General features: G+C 46.8%; 1 protein-coding gene across 3 annotated transcripts in view; it reads left to right on the top strand.

The window, feature by feature from the left end:
* LOC128686141 (protein turtle homolog A) overlaps positions 1 to 18,876 on the top strand; it is a 509,174-nt gene that overhangs the window by 399,333 nt on the left and 90,965 nt on the right. The gene's annotated exons all lie outside the window — the stretch shown is intronic.

The raw sequence follows: 18,876 nt of genomic DNA, 5'->3' as shown, positions 1-18,876 counted from the left end.
TGGGTAGGGTGTACACTGACGGTGGGTAGTGTGTATACTGACGGTGGGTAGGGTGTACACTGACGGTGGGTAGGGTGTACACTGACGGTGGGTAGTGTGTATACTGACGGTGGGTAGGGTGTACACTGACGGTAGGTAGTGTGTACACTGACGGTGGGTAGTGTGTACACTGACGGTGGGTAGGGTGTACACTGACGGTGGGTAGTGTGTATACTGACGGTGGGTAGGGTGTACACTGACGGTGGGTAGGGTGTACACTGACGGTAGGTAGTGTGTACACTGACGGTGGGTAGGGTGTACACTGACGGTGGGTAGTGTGTATACTGACGGTGGGTAGGGTGTACACTGACGGTGGGTAGTGTGTACACTGACGGTGGGTAGTGTGTACACTGACGGTGGGTAGTGTGTACACTGACGGTGGGTAGTGTGTACACTGACGGTGGGTAGTGTGTACACTGACGGTGGGTAGGGTGTACACTGACGGTGGGTAGGGTGTACACTGACGGTGGGTAGGGTGTACACTGACGGTGGGTAGTGTGTACACTGACGGTGGGTAGTGTGTACACTGACGGTAGGTAGTGTGTACACTGACGGTGGGTAGTGTGTACACTGACGGTGGGTAGTGTGTACACTGACGGTGGGTAGTGTGTACACTGACGGTGGGTAGTGTGTACACTGACGGTGGGTAGGGTGTACACTGACGGTGGGTAGTGTGTACACTGACGGTGGGTAGTGTGTACACTGACGGTGGGTAGTGTGTACACTGACGGTGGGTAGTGTGTACACTGACGGTGGGTAGTGTGTACACTGACGGTAGGTAGTGTGTACACTGACGGTGGGTAGGGTGTACACTGACGGTAGGTTACTAAGGTTACCTACTTGCCTCCCACTCTCATATAGGCAACAATGAAGTCAATTATGTAAACGAGTCCAAGAAATCTCATTAATCCAAAGAACCTAATGAATCCGATGAACCTAATTAATCCCATGAACCCAATTAATCCAATGAACCTAATTAATCCTATGAACCTAATTAATCCTATGAACCTAATTAATTCCATGAACCTAACGAGTTGGATTCTTGATATATCTTCACCTCTCGAGGAATTCATTACGGGTTTAGCTCTTTTCTCAATGTAACGTGTAGGATCCCTCAAACTTATTCCTTGATACTGGTAAAGGGCTCTTGATCCATGGTGTTGAAGCTTCTCTACCGTTGTATAAAATCTGATCGCCCTTCATGTCCCTGGCGCTGTATGATCCATGAGCGTTTAGCGCTTCCTCTTACCTTATCTCTACCGTTGATATACATTGATGAGTTTCGAGAGTTTTTCTACTCCTGCAGCCGGCCTGTGACCAGGCTTGTTTCGTGCCTATCCGATCAACCAGGTTGTTGTTGCTGGCGGACCGCTTTCCCACATGTCCATCACAGCCTGGTTGATGTGGCATTTTGCGGAGGCACCTGTCTAGTTTTCTCCTGAAGACGTCTACACATGTTCCAGCAGTGTTTGTCGTATCTTCTGGTAAGATATTGAATATCCTGGGGCCACGGATGTTGATACAGTGTTCTCGTATCATACCCAGGTGTACCTGTTTTTCACTGGGTTTATTGTACACTTTTTCCCATATCTCTCCAGTATCTTGTTATGGCAGTCTGCAGATTTGTTACAAGGCTCCCAAGTACTTTCCACGTTTGTATTACCATTTATCTCTCCTTCGCTCCAGTGAGTACATATTTAGAACTTTAGACGTTCCTAGTAATTAAATGCTTTATTTGTTCTATGCAGTCCTTAAATGATCTCCGTATCTGTTCCAACTCTGTTATCTCTCCTGCCCTGAACGGGGCCGTCAACAATGAAAAGTACTCCAAATGAGGGAGCACTAGCTATTTGAATAGTGTCACCACTGGCATTATTTTCCTTTGTTTTGAAAGTCCTCATATCCATCCCGTTATTTTCCCGGCCGTCGTGACATTTGAAAGAAAGGTCAGCCGACATTACACCCAGGTCCTTTACGTTTTATTTTCGTCCTGCTTGGTAATCCTCTCCTGTTTTGTATACAGTGTCGCTTTTGAGTTCTTATTGTTTCCATAGCAGTTGGAACTTGTAACCACTGACAGTCGCGTTGTTAACCACTGCCCACTGAAACACTTTCCATATATCTTCCCACAGTTTTTTCGTGTCTTTGACTGAGGCGATTTATTTTGGTATCCGCATATGACATGGAACTGTGATGAGTGTTGTAATCTGTGTCTGCTGTCACCCTCACGGAAGGTTCCTTGACGTTGGTGAGGGGCTCTTAATCTAGGGAATTGGATCTGTGCTCCAGTTCCCTGAATTAAACCTGAGTACCTTCCACATCATCCCCACAGGCACTGCATAATCCTACGGGTTTATTGCACCCCCTTGATTATAATAATAATGTGTGTGCTGCGAGAGTAACACCAGAGGCACCAGGACAGTACCTTGGGGTACTGAGCTTATTTTTTTTCACTCTTGTGATGCTGAGTTTTGCTCTGTTTATTTTGTCTTATATCTGTCAAAAATTAAATATCCATTTGTCAGTTTTAGCCGTTACATCTATCGCCCTTGTTTTGTGTGCAGTCACCCCATGATTGCATTTATCAGACGCCTTTGCAAAAGTTTTGAAGACAGGGTCTGAGTTTTGATTTTCTTCGAAAGTCTCCGTAATTCTGTCTTCGTGGTTTAGTAGAGGTGAAAAGCTAGATTGTGTTGTGCAGGTTATGCTGTTCCATAAAATTTGTAATTTCACATATCACTCTCTCGAAAACTTTGATGTGGAATGTTAAGGTGACTGGTTTTTTATTTTTGGTTAGGCCCATACCGCTTCTTTTACGCAAAGGAGATCTGTCTATTCTTCAAGGTCTCTGGTATTACCTCTAGATCTAGGTTCTTTCTCTGAAGGATACCGAGTGCTCGTGCTAGTGGTATTCTACACTTCTTTACAAATAAAGAATTCCACGAATTCGGTTTGGGTACTGTATGAGTGAGTATCGTTTTTATATATTTTTGTTCGATTTTTGCAAGATTTCTTATTTTAATTCTAACCTGTATGGTCTTCAAGAGGTAATGAAATAAGTTAATTCTCTATTTTGCTTTAGTTAAGTAGGTTACTGAACATTGATTCATGTTGGTCTTTAAGAATTTCGCTCATTTCCTTTTCACCGTCAGTGTACGAACCTCTTCGTGATTAATGGTCCAGTTCTACCCGTGGTTCTTGGTTCGCATTGGACACCTATGCAGAAATTTTTTGGGGGTTCTAGCAATGTTCTTTGACAGCCTTTATGGTTCCCTTTGTTCTTCCTGAATAATAATCTCATAGAAGACTCAGGAGACGTAGTGTGACCTCTTGCGAAAATGAGAACAGGAAAACAGGTTGGTGTGGTGGTAGTAGTAATAGTAGTAGTGATGATAGTGTTGAGGAGGAGGGGGAGGGACGACCCCCGCCCCCCTGGCCGGAGTGTTGAGGTAAAAAGGTCAAGTATGTTTGTCTTCTATCTCAGCCAATTGCGAAGGTTAGTTGCTTGATACACCAAATACCAGAGGTCGTTACTGGTCCAGTTCTCTTCACATACCAGTGCTCTCTTTACTTTCTCTCTCTCTCTCTCTCTCTCTCTCTCTCTCTCTCTCTCTCTCTCTCTCTCTCTCTCTCTCTCTCTCTCTCTCTCACACACACACTCCTCAGTTATTGTCTCGTGTCTCCATCCCATATTAATCTTCCCACCCTTCCTTGTTTACTCTCTCTCTCTCTCTCTCTCTCTCTCTCTCTCTCTCTCTCTCTCTCTCTCTCTCTCTCTCTCTCTCTCTCTCTCTCTCTCTCTCTCTTCCCTTGAATTTCAAGTCCACTTTATTCCATGCACTGTGTCTTAATCCTAATAAGATGAGGAGCCATTTTGTGTTTAAGCTCTCTCTCGTCTCTCCCAGCTCTCCCACACTGGTCTATCCCTGCTGTCTCCCACACTGGTCTATCCCAGCTGTCTCCCACACTGGTCTATCCCAGCTGTCTCCCACACTGGTCTATCCCAGCTGTCTCCCACACTGGTCTATCCCAGCTGTCTCCCACACTGGTCTATCCCAGCTGTCTCCCACACTGGTCTATCCCAGCTGTCTCCCACACTGGTCTATCCCAGCTGTCTCCCACACTGGTCTATCCCAGCTGTCTCCCACATTGGTCTATCCCAGCTGTCTCCCACACTGGTCTATCCCAGCTGTCTCCCACACTGGTCTATCCCAGCTGTCTCCCACAGTGGCCTATCCTAGCTATCTCCCACACTGGTCTATCCCAGCTGTCTCCCACACTGGTCTATCCCAGCTGTCTCCCACACTGGTCTATCCCAGTTGTCTCCCACACTGGTCTATCCCAGCTGTCTCCCACACTGATCTATCACAGCTGTCTCAGACACTGGTTTATCCCAGCTGTCTCCCACAGTGGCCTATCCCAGCTATCTCCCACACTGGTCTATCCCAGCTGTCTCCCACACTGGTCTATCCCAGCTGTCTCCCACACTGGTCTAACCCAGCTGTCTCCCACACTGGTCTATCCCAGCTGTCTCCCACACTGATCTATCCCAGCTGTCTGCCACACTGATCTATCCCAGCTGTCTGCCACACTGATCTATCCCAGCTGTCTCCCACACTGGTCTATCCCAGCTGGCTCCCACACTGGTCTATCCCAGCTGTCTCCCACACTGGTCTATCCCAGCTGTCTATCACACTGGTCTATCCCAGCTGTCTCCCACACTGGTCTATCCCAGCTGTCTCCCACACTGGTCTATCCCAGCTGTCTATCACACTGGTCTATCCCAGCTGTCTCCCACACTGGCCTATCCCAGCTGTCTCCCACACTGGTCTATCCCAGCTGTCTATCACACTGGTCTATCCCAGCTGTCTCCCACACTGGTCTATCCCAGCTGTCTCCCACACTGGTCTATCCCAGCTGTCTCCCACACTGGTCTATCCCAGCTGTCTCCCACATTGGTCTATCCCAGCTGTCTCCCACACTGGTCTATCCCAGCTGTCTCCCACACTGGTCTATCCCAGCTGTCTCCCACACTGGTCTCTCCCAGCTGTCTCCCACACTGGTCTATCCCAGCTGTCTCCCACACTGGTCTATCCCAGCTGTCTCCCACACTGGTCTATCCCAGCTGTCTCCCACACTGGTCTATCCCAGCTGTCTCCCACACTGGTCTATCCCAGCTGTCTCCCACACTGGTCTATCCCAGCTGTCTCCCACACTGGTCTATCCCAGCTGTCTCCCACACTGGTCTATCCCAGCTGTCTCCCACACTGGTCTATCCCAGCTGTCTCCCACACTGGTCTATCCCAGCTGTCTCCCACACTGGTCTATCCCAGCTGTCTCCCACATTGGTCTATCCCAGCTGTCTCCCACACTGGTCTATCCCAGCTGTCTCCCACACTGGTCTATCCCAGCTGTCTCCCACAGTGGCCTATCCTAGCTATCTCCCACACTGGTCTATCCCAGCTGTCTCCCACACTGGTCTATCCCAGCTGTCTCCCACACTGGTCTATCCCAGTTGTCTCCCACACTGGTCTATCCCAGCTGTCTCCCACACTGGTCTATCCCAGCTGTCTCCCACACTGGTCTATCCCAGCTGTCTCCCACACTGGTCTATCCCAGCTGTCTCCCACACTGGTCTATCCCAGCTGTCTCCCACACTGGTCTATCCCAGCTGTCTCCCACACTGGTCTATCCCAGCTGTCTCCCACACTGGTCTATCCCAGCTGTCTCCCACATTGGTCTATCCCAGCTGTCTCCCACACTGGTCTATCCCAGCTGTCTCCCACACTGGTCTATCCCAGCTGTCTCCCACAGTGGCCTATCCTAGCTATCTCCCACACTGGTCTATCCCAGCTGTCTCCCACACTGGTCTATCCCAGCTGTCTCCCACACTGGTCTATCCCAGTTGTCTCCCACACTGGTCTATCCCAGCTGTCTCCCACACTGATCTATCACAGCTGTCTCAGACACTGGTTTATCCCAGCTGTCTCCCACAGTGGCCTATCCCAGCTATCTCCCACACTGGTCTATCCCAGCTGTCTCCCACACTGGTCTATCCCAGCTGTCTCCCACACTGGTCTATCCCAGCTGTCTCCCACACTGGTCTATCCCAGCTGTCTCCCACACTGATCTATCCCAGCTGTCTGCCACACTGATCTATCCCAGCTGTCTGCCACACTGATCTATCCCAGCTGTCTCCCACACTGGTCTATCCCAGCTGGCTCCCACACTGGTCTATCCCAGCTGTCTCCCACACTGGTCTATCCCAGCTGTCTATCACACTGGTCTATCCCAGCTGTCTCCCACACTGGTCTATCCCAGCTGTCTCCCACACTGGTCTATCCCAGCTGTCTATCACACTGGTCTATCCCAGCTGTCTCCCACACTGGTCTATCCCAGCTGTCTCCCACACTGGTCTATCCCAGCTGTCTATCACACTGGTCTATCCCAGCTGTCTCCCACACTGGTCTATCCCAGCTGTCTCCCACACTGGTCTATCCCAGCTGTCTCCCACACTGGTCTATCCCAGCTGTCTCCCACACTGGTCTGTCCCAGCTGTCTCCCACACTGATCTATCCCAGCTGTCTCCCACACTGGTCTGTCCCAGCTGTCTCAACACTGGTCTATCCCAGCTGTCTCCCACACTGGTCTATCCCAGCTGTCTCCCACACTGGTCTATCCCAGCTGTCTCCCACACTGGTCTCTCCCAGCTGTCTCCCACACTGATCTATCCCAGCTGTCTCCCACACTGATCTATCCCAGCTGTCTGCCACACTGATCTATCCCAGCTGTCTCCCACACTGGTCTATCCCAGCTGGCTCCCACACTGGTCTATCCCAGCTGTCTCCCACACTGGTCTATCCCAGCTGTCTCCCACACTGGTCTATCCCAGTTGTCTCCCACACTGGTCTATCCCAGCTGTCTCCCACACTGATCTATCACAGCTGTCTCAGACACTGGTTTATCCCAGCTGTCTCCCACAGTGGCCTATCCCAGCTATCTCCCACACTGGTCTATCCCAGCTGTCTCCCACACTGGTCTATCCCAGCTGTCTCCCACACTGGTCTATCCCAGCTGTCTCCCACACTGGTCTATCCCAGCTGTCTCCCACACTGATCTATCCCAGCTGTCTGCCACACTGATCTATCCCAGCTGTCTGCCACACTGATCTATCCCAGCTGTCTCCCACACTGGTCTATCCCAGCTGGCTCCCACACTGGTCTATCCCAGCTGTCTCCCACACTGGTCTATCCCAGCTGTCTATCACACTGGTCTATCCCAGCTGTCTCCCACACTGGTCTATCCCAGCTGTCTCCCACACTGGTCTATCCCAGCTGTCTATCACACTGGTCTATCCCAGCTGTCTCCCACACTGGTCTATCCCAGCTGTCTCCCACACTGGTCTATCCCAGCTGTCTATCACACTGGTCTATCCCAGCTGTCTCCCACACTGGTCTATAACAGCTGTCTCCCACACTGGTCTATCCCAGCTGTCTCCCACACTGGTCTATCCCAGCTGTCTCCCACACTGGTCTGTCCCAGCTGTCTCCCACACTGATCTATCCCAGCTGTCTCCCACACTGGTCTGTCCCAGCTGTCTCAACACTGGTCTATACCAGCTGTCTCCCACACTGGTCTATCCCAGCTGTCTCCCACACTGGTCTATCCCAGCTGTCTCCCACACTGGTCTATCCCAGCTGTCTCCCACACTGATCTATCCCAGCTGTCTGCCACACTGATCTATCCCAGTTGTCTGTCACACTGATCTATCCCAGCTGTCTCCCACACTGGTCTATCCCAGCTGGCTCCCACACTGGTCTATCCCAGCTGTCTCCCACACTGGTCTATCCCAGCTGTCTATCACACTGGTCTATCCCAGCTGTCTCCCACACTGGTCTATAACAGCTGTCTCCCACACTGGTCTATCCCAGCTGTCTATCACACTGGTCTATCCCAGCTGTCTCCCACACTGGTCTATCCCAGCTGTCTCCCACACTGGTCTATCCCAGCTGTCTATCACACTGGTCTATCCCAGCTGTCTCCCACACTGGTCTATCCCAGCTGTCTCCCACACTGGTCTATCCCAGCTGTCTCCCACACTGGTCTATCCCAGCTGTCTATCACACTGGTCTATCCCAGCTGTCTCCCACACTGGTCTATCCCAGCTGTCTCCCACACTGGTCTATTCCAGCTGTCTCCCACACTAGTCTATCCCAGCTGTCTTACACACTGGTCTATCCCAGCTGTCTATCACACTGGTCTATCCCAGCTCTCTCCCACACTGGTCTATTCCAGCTGTCTCCCATACTGGTCTATCCCAGCTGTCTCCCACACTGGTCTATCCCAGCTGTCCATCACACTGGTCTATCCCAGCTGGCTCCCACACTGGTCTATCCCAGCTGGCTCCCAAATAACACTGAACAAAAAGATCTGCCTGACATTAGCACATTCTAAACGAAAATTAATTTATAGTATACTTTGTAACGCTCCCTTTATACACAGACGACGTTTCGCCCACAGACCGCATATTGTACCCCATTAATTCAATAAACATGCGTGCAGGTCAGACCTGAACAGCCTTGCCAGACGTAATGCAATGTTTTTTTTTCGTAATTTTTGTTGTCCTTTTGATTAAGGTGGTTTAAGGAATACCGAGTTCGTAAGGATCGCGAGGAACCTTGATATACCGACGCTGGTCTATGATACCTGAAGGACGTTTCCGAGGGGGTCAGCGACGCTGCGCCCCGGTCCCAGACCAGGTCAATCCTAAGAAAAAAGTTAAGTAATTCCTGTGAGTTTAGCGCTTACTTATGATTATTCGGTCGGACAGGAAGGAACTTGACAGCCGGGCAACTGGTTACTTACAGATCCCGTGTTGCTGTGAACTTGAGAGACGGTCAGCAACTCTTTTAGGAGGCTGACAGTAGCAAACGCAGGAGCCTGGAGGCGGCTGCATTTGCCCTCTCAAGACACCATAGAGCAGAAACTCGGCAGTGCAAACGCTGACTGCAACTCTTGGGTATCTTTGTTAATTAAACGTTTCGCCACACAGTGGCTTCATCAGTCCATACACAGGAGAAACTTGAGGAATAGGAGGAGAATGAGGTTGAGGGACTGATTACCCCATTCTCCTCCTATTCTTCAAGTTTCTCCTGTGTATGGACTGATGAAGCCACTGTGTGGCAAAACGTTTCCTTAATAAAGATACCCAAGAGTTGCACATGTGTCTAATTTATCTAGGTAATGTTTGTCAGGAAAAAGGACAAGTGTTTCCTGACGCAGGTCTTAATCATATGATGACCCACAGTTGGAGCGTTTGGTCATCTGACCGAGGCCTTCCGCTGGCTTACCCCTCCACCCCTTTAAAAATTGTTATAATTATATCCATTTGAATTATTTTATCAACCAACCCATCACTCTCCAGACATGCTTGCTGACCTCACTCACCTGTTTCACCTCTCCTATGACCGCTCTCCGGCTTGACCTCAGGGTACTCTCTGGACTTCTCAGCTGCACACCAGACATTCTAACCTCCCCACCAGACACTCTAACCTCCCCACCAGACACTAACCTCCCCGCCAAACACTAACCTGCCCACCGAACGTTCGCATACTCCTAACCACATACAAACAAAAAATTCCTTCTGCCTGTTCACGCATCGTCAAGCGCACCACCAGCAGTTTATCGATGACACAAACCAGAGTACACACGCACATAGACTCATATAACTTCCTCATATAGGGTAGCATCCCTGGGACGGTGGACGGTAACTAGGGCCGAACTACATGCTCTAGTCAATGGCTGTGTATAAATAAGATGACATTGTGCAATTTACAGTTAATTACCTTTGGGAAAACGCCACAGCGTGTGTATGTTTAGCCGGTGCTCGCACCCGGACGGCCTGTTATGGCGGAGGGCTGGGGGGATGTAGGGGGGTGCAGAGTGGATTATGTATTGGGATTGGGTGGGAGGGTAATAGGTATGAGGGGGTGGGGGTTGATGGAAGGTATTGGAGGGGGTAGAGATTAGTGGAGGCTGGAGGGTTGGAAGGTGATAGATAGGAGGAACGTGGTGGAGGTGATGGTGATACTTTGTTAAGAGTGCTTAGACGACAGAAAGAACCTAGAAGCTCTACTTAGCTAGACTCCAAGACGCTAGTGGCAAGATGGTGCTAAATAAATGACTTTAATAAAGTCAAGACAACAGTGTATAACTGTAATAAAGTCAAGACAACAGTGTATAACTGTCTGTAATAAAGCTAACAGCTTTCCTGCCAACAAACTCATAATGCAGAATGGACATAAATGTGGACCCCCGCTTTACGATCACCTCCCAATGCGACCAACAATTATAAGAACATAAGAACATAAGAAAGGAGGAACACTGCAGGAGGCCTGCTGGCCCATACTAGGCAGGTCCTTTACAATTCATCCCACTAACAAAACATTTACCCAACCCAATTTTCAATGCTACCCAAGAAATAAGCTCTGATGTGAAAGTCCCACTCAAATCCAACCCTTCCCACTCATGTACTTATCCAACCTAGATTTGAAACTACCCAAAGTCCTAGCCTCAATAACCCAACTAGGTAGACTGTTCCACTCATCAACTACCCTATTTCCAAACCAATACTTTCCTATGTCCTTTCTAAATCTAAACTTATCTAATTTAAATCCATTACTGCGGGTTCTCTCTTGGAGAGACATCCTCAAGACCTTATTAATATCCCCTTTATTAATACCTATCTTCCACTTATACACTTCGATCAGGTCTCCCCTCATTCTTCGTCTAACAAGTGAATGTAACTCAAGAGTCTTCAATCTTTCTTCATAAGGAAGATTTCTAATGCTATGTATTAATTTAGTCATCCTACGCTGAATGTTTTCTAACGAATTTATGTCCATTTTGTAATACGGAGACCAGAACTGAGCTGCATAATCAAGGTGAGGCCTTACTAATGATGTATAAAGCTGCAGTATGACCTCTGGACTTCTGTTGCTTACACTTCTTGATATAAATCCCAGTAATCTATTTGCCTTATTACGTACGCTTAGGCATTGCTGTCTTGGTTTAAGGTTGCTGCTCACCATAACCCCCAAGTCCTTTTCGCAATCTGTATGGCTAAGTTCTACATCATTTAATTTATAAGTACTAGGGTTATGGGCACTCCCAAGCTTCAGAACCTTGCACTTATCTACATTGAACTGCATCTGCCACTTTTCTGACCAAGAATAGAGTTTGTTTAAGTCCTCCTGAAGTTCCCTAACATCTACGTTTGAATCAATTATCCTACCTATCTTTGTGTCATCGGCGAATTTGCTCATATCACTAGTAATTCCCTCATCAAGATCATTGATATATATTATAAACAACAACGGGCCCAAGACTGATCCCGAATTATGTAAGTGTATTTATGTAAGTGCGTTTGTACGTGTATGTTTGGGGGTCTGAAATGGACTAATCTATTTCAAAATATTCCTTATGGGAACAAATTCGGTCAGTACTGGCACCTGAACATACTTCTGGAGTGAAAAAATATCGTTAACCGGGGGTCCACTGTGTGTGTGTGTGTGTGTGTGTGTGTGTGTGTGTGTGTGTGTGTGTGTGTATATATATATATATATATATATATATATATATATATATATATATATATATATATATATATATATATATATATATACATAAACAAAGAGAGAAATTTAGATTTAAAAAAGGATATAGGCAAGCACAGGTTTGGCAGTAGAGTTGTATTAAAGTGCAGAGTGGTGCCAGGTGCTGCATAACCCATTATGGCTTAGCGCTTCCCCAACGAATTTTAAGAATGGCGTGAGACAAGTTCTTGTGAAGGAGTATGGGAGGGGGAGACAACCCTGCCTACCATTACTGCTACCATATTGTTACCATGCTACCACCATACTACCACCATACTGCCGCCATACTGCCACCATACTCCTACAATACTGCTACCATACTGTTACCATACTACCACCATACTACCACCATACTGCCGCCATACTGCCACCATACTCCTACAATACTGCTACCATACTGTTACCATACTACCACCATACTACCACCATACTGCCGCCATACTGCCACCATACTCCTACCATACTGCTACCATACCGCTACTGTACTGCCACATTACTGATACCATACTGATACCATACTGTCACCATACTGCCACCATACTGCCACCATACTGCCACCATACTGCCACCATACTGCCACCGTACTGCCACCATACTGCTACCATCGTCATGAGAAGCACCATAATACTACCATCATCATGGGAAGCACCATAATACTACCATCATCATGGGAAGCACCATAATACTACCATCGTCATGGGAAGTACCATAATGCTCCCATCGTCATGGGAAGCACCATAATGCTACCATCGTCATGGGAAGCACCATAATACTACCATCATCATGGGAAGCACCATAGTACTACCATCGCCATGGGAAGCACCATAATGCTACCATCATCATCGGAAGCACCATAATACTACCATCATCATGGGAAGCACCATAATACTACCATCATCATGGGAAGCACCATAATACTACCATCATCATGGGAAGTACCATAATACTACCATCATCATGGGAAGCACCATAATACTACCATCATGGGAAGCACCATAATACTACCGTCATGGGAAGCACCATAATACTACCATCATCATGGGAAGCACCATAATACTACCATCATCATGAGAAGCACCATAATACTACCATCATGAGAAGCACCATAATACTACCATCATGGGAAGCACCACAATACTACCATCATGGGAAGCACCATAATACTACCATCAACATGGGAAGCACCATAATACTACCATCATCATGGGAAGCACCATAATACTACCATCATGGGAAGCACCATAATACTACCATCATCATGGGAAGCACCATAATACTACCATCATCATGGGAAGCACCATAATACTACCATCATCATGGGAAGCACCATAATACTACCATCATGGGAAGCACCATAATACTACCATCATCATGGGAAGCACCATAATACTACCATCATGGGAAGCACCATAATACTACCATCATGGGAAGCACCACAATACTACCATCATGGGAAGCACCATAATACTACCATCATCATGGGAAGCACCATAATACTACCATCATGGGAAGCACCATAATACTACCATCATGGGAAGCACCATAATACTACCATCATGGGAAGCACCATAATACTACCATCATCATGGGAAGCACCATAATACTACCATCATCATGGGAAGCACCATAATACTACCATCATGGGAAGCACCATAATACTACCATCATGGGAAGCACCATAATACTACCATCATCATGGGAAGCACCATAATACTACCATCATCATGGGAAGCACCATAATACTACCATCATCATGGGAAGCACCATAATACTACCATCATCATGGGAAGCACCATAATACTACCATCATCATGGGAAGCACCATAATACTACCATCATGGGAAGCACCATAAATAATACTACTATCATGGGAAGCACCATAATACTACCATCATCATGGGAAGCACCACAATACTACCATCATGGGAAGCACCACAATACTACCATCATGGGAAGCACCATAATACTACCATCATCATGGGAAGCACCATAATACTACCATCATCATGGGAAGCACCATAATACTACCATCATGGGAAGCACCATAATACTACCATCATGGGAAGCACCATAATACTACCATCATGGGAAGCACCATAATACTACCATCATCATGGGAAGCACCATAATACTACCATCATCATGGGAAGCACCATAATACTACCATCATGGGAAGCACCATAATACTACCATCATGGGAAGCACCATAATACTACCATCATCATGGGAAGCACCATAATACTACCATCATGGGAAGCACCATAATACTAATATCATGGGAAGCACCATAATACTACCATCATCATGGGAAGCACCATAATACTACCATCATCATGGGAAGCACCATAATACTACCATCATCATGGGAAGCACCATAATACTACCATCATGGGAAGCACCATAATACTACCATCATCATGGGAAGCACCATAATACTACCATCATGGGAAGCACCATAATACTACCATCATCATGGGAAGCACCATAATACTACCATCATCATGGGAAGCACCATAATACTACCATCATGGGAAGCACCATAATACTACCATCATCATGGGAAGCACCATAATACTACCATCATCATGGGAAGCACCATAATACTACCATCATCATGGGAAGCACCATAATACTACCATCATGGGAAGCACCATAATACTACCATCATCATGGGAAGCACCATAATACTACCATCATGGGAAGCACCATAATACTACCATCATCATGGGAAGCACCATAATACTACCATCATCATGGGAAGCACCATAATACTACCATCATGCGAAGCACCATAATACTACCACCATCATGGGAAGCACCATAATACTACCATCATCATGGGAAGCACCATAATACTACCATCATGGGAAGCACCATAATACTACCATCATCATGGGAAGCACCATAATACTACCATCATGGGAAGCACCATAATACTACCATCATCATGGGAAGCACCATAATACTACCATCATCATGGGAAGCACCATAATACTACCATCATGGGAAGCACCATAATACTACCACCATCATGGGAAGCACCATAATACTACCATCATCATGGGAAGCACCATAATACTACCATCATGGGAAGCACCATAATACTACCATCATCATGGGAAGCACCATAATATTACCATCATGGGAAGCACCATAATACTACCATCATCATGGGAAGCACCATAATACTACCATCATCATGGGAAGCACCATAATACTACCATCATGGGAAGCACCATAATACTACCATCATCATGGGAAGCACCATAATACTACCATCATGGGAAGCACCATAATACTACCATCATCATGGGAAGCACCATAATACTACCATCATCATGGGAAGCACCATAATACTACCATCATGGGAAGCACCATAATACTACCACCATCATGGGAAGCACCATAATACTACCATCATCATGGGAAGCACCATAATACTACCATCATGGGAAGCACCGTAATACTACCATCATCATGGGAAGCACCATAATACTACCATCATGGGAAGCACCATAATACTACCATCATCATGGGAAGCACCATAATACTACCATCATCATGGGAAGCACCATAATACTACCATCATGGGAAGCACCATAATACTACCATCATCATGGGAAGCACCATAATACTACCATCATGGGAAGCACCATAATACTACCATCATCATGGGAAGCACCATAATACTACCATCATGGGAAGCACCATAATACTACCATCATCATGGGAAGCACCATAATACTACCATCATCATGGGAAGCACCATAATACTACCATCATGGGAAGCACCATATATACTACCATCATCATGGGAAGCACCATAATACTACCATCATGGGAAGCACCATAATACTACCATCATGGGAAGCACCATAATACTACCATCATCATGGGAAGCACCATAATACTACCATCATGGGAAGCACCATAATACTACCATCATGGGAAGCACCATAATACTACCATCATCATGGGAAGCACCACAATACTACCATCATGGGAAGCACCATAATACTACCATCATGGGAAGCACCATAATACTACCATCATGGGAAGCACCATAATACTACCATCATCATGGGAAGCACCATAATACTACCATCATGGGAAGCACCATAATGCTACCATCATGGGAAGCACCATAATACTACCATCATCATGGGAAGCACCATAATACTACCATCATGGGAAGCACCATAATACTACCATCATCATGGGAAGCACCATAATACTACCATCATGGGAAGCACCATAATACTACCATCATGGGAAGCACCATAATACTACCATCATGGGAAGCACCATAATACTACCATCATGGGAAGCACCATAATACTACCATCATGGGAAGCACCATAATACTACCATCATGGGAAGCACCATAATACTACCATCATGGGAAGCACCATAATACTACCATCATCATGGGAAGCACCATAATACTACCATCATGGGAAGCACCATAATACTACCATCATGGGAAGCACCATAATACTACCATCATGGGAAGCACCATAATACTACCATCATGGGAAGCACCATAATACTACCATCATGGGAAGCACCATAATACTACCATCATCATGGGAAGCACCATAATACTACCATCATCATGGGAAGCACCATAATACTACCATCATGGGAAGCACCATAATACTACCATCATGGGAAGCACCATAATACTACCATCATGGGAAGCACCATAATACTACCATCATGGGAAGCACCATAATACTACCATCATGGGAAGCACCATAATACTACCATCATGGGAAGCACCATAATACTACCATCATGGGAAGCACCATAATACTACCATCATGGGAAGCACCATAATACTACCATCATGGGAAGCACCATAATACTACCATCATCATGGGACGCACCATAATACTACCATCATCATGGGAAGCACCATAATACTACCATCATGGGAAGCACCATAATACTACCATCATGGGAAGCACCATAATACTACCATCATGGGAAGCACCATAATACTACCATCATCATGGGAAGCACCATAATACTACCATCATGGGAAGCACCATAATACTACCATCATCATGGGAAGCACCATAATACTACCATCATGGGAAGCACCATAATACTACCATCATGGGAAGCACCATATATACCATCATGGGAAGCACCATAATACTACCATCATCATGGGAAGCACCATAATACTACCATCATGGGAAGCACCATAATACTACCATCATGGGAAGCACCATAATACTACCATAATACTACCATCATGGGAAGCACCATAATACTACCATCATCATGGGAAGCACCATAATACTACCATCATGGGAAGCACCATAATACTACCATCATCATGGGAAGCACCATAATACTACCATCATGGGAAGCACCATAATACTACCATCATGGGAAGCACCATAACACTACCATCATGGGAAGCACCATAATACTACCATCATGGGAAGCACCATAATACTACCATCATGGGAAGCACCATAATACTACCATCATGGGAAGCGCCATAATACTACCATCATCATGGGAAGCACCATAATACTACCATCATGGGAAGCACCATAATACTACCATCATCATGGGAAGCACCATAATACTACCATCATGGGAAGCACCATAATACTACCATCATCATGGGAAGCACCATAATACTACCATCATGGGAAGCACCATAATACTACCATCATCATGGGAAGCACCATAATACTACCATCATGGGAAGCACCATAATACTACCATCATGGGAAGCACCATAATACTACCATCATCATGGGAAGCGCCATAATACTACCATCATCATGGGAAGCACCATAATACTACCATCATGGGAAGCACCATAATACTACCATCATCATGGGAAGCACCATAATACTACCATCATGGGAAGCACCATAATACTACCATCATGGGAAGCACCATAATACTACCATCATCATGGGAAGCGCCATAATACTACCATCATCATGGGAAGCACCATAATACTACCATCATGGGAAGCACCATAATACTACCATCATCATGGGAAGCACCATAATACTACCATCATGGGAAGCACCATAATACTACCATCATGGGAAGCACCATAATACTACCATCATGGGAAGCACCATAATACTACCATCATGGGAAGCACCATAATACTACCATCATGGGAAGCACCATAATACTACCATCATGGGAAGCGCCATAATACTACCATCATGGGAAGCACCATAATACTACCATCATGGGAAGCACCATAATACTACCATCATGGGAAGCACCATAATACTACCATCATGGGAAGCACCATAATACTACAAGATTCCTTTTCTTCGTCCCTCTTTCATTGCCTTTCCCTTTCTTCTTCTTTCTTCCTTTCTCCTTCCTCCTCTTCCTTATCCTCTCTCTCTCTCTCTCTCTCTCTCTCTCTCTCTCTCTCTCTCTCTCTCTCTCTCTCTCTCTCTCTCTCTCTCTCTCTCTCTCTCCATCCTACCATACTTTCTACTCTTTCCGCTTCCTCCTCTTCCCTCCTCTTCCCTCCTCTTCCCTCCTCTTCCCTCCTCTTCCCTCCTCTTATACTCTCGTGTCAGTCATTATCTTCTTGTTATCTCTTACTTTACTCCGCTTCTTTGTCTCGAACTTTTTTTTCTCTCTCTCTCTCTCTCTCTTTCTTTCTTTTCTTTTTCCCTATTATGTCTCCATTGTTCTTGGCTTTCAAGTGACCCTCTCTGTGGGGGGAGGGGGGAGGGACGTGGGAGAGGGAGGGATGGAGAGACGTGGGAGAGAGGGGGATGGAGAGACGTGGGAAAGAGAGAGGGTGGAGAGACGTGGGAGATAGGGGGAGGAAAGACGCGGGAGAGGGAGGGGAGACGTGGGAGAGAGGGGGATGGAGAGACGTGGGAGAGAGAAAGGGAGGAGAGACGTGGGAGAGAGAGAGGGAGGAGAGACGTGGGAGAGAGAGGGAGGAGAGACGTGGGAGAGAGAGAGAGGGAGGAGAGACGTGGGAGAGAGAGAGGGAGGAGAGACGTGGGAGAGAGAGGGAGGAGAGACGTGGGAGAGAGAGGGGGAGGAAAGACGTGGGAGAGAGAGGGAGGAGAGACGTGGGAGAGAGAGGGGGAGGAAAGACGTGAGGGGGAGGGGAGGGGAGGGGAGCGTGGGAGGGGGAATGGGTAGGGGAGGGGTTAACGTGGGA

The sequence above is a fragment of the Cherax quadricarinatus genome, chromosome 23, assembly GCF_038502225.1.
Source record: "Cherax quadricarinatus isolate ZL_2023a chromosome 23, ASM3850222v1, whole genome shotgun sequence".
Lineage (NCBI taxonomy): Eukaryota > Metazoa > Arthropoda > Malacostraca > Decapoda > Parastacidae > Cherax > Cherax quadricarinatus.
This window is presented reverse-complemented; position numbering and strand designations above follow the sequence as displayed.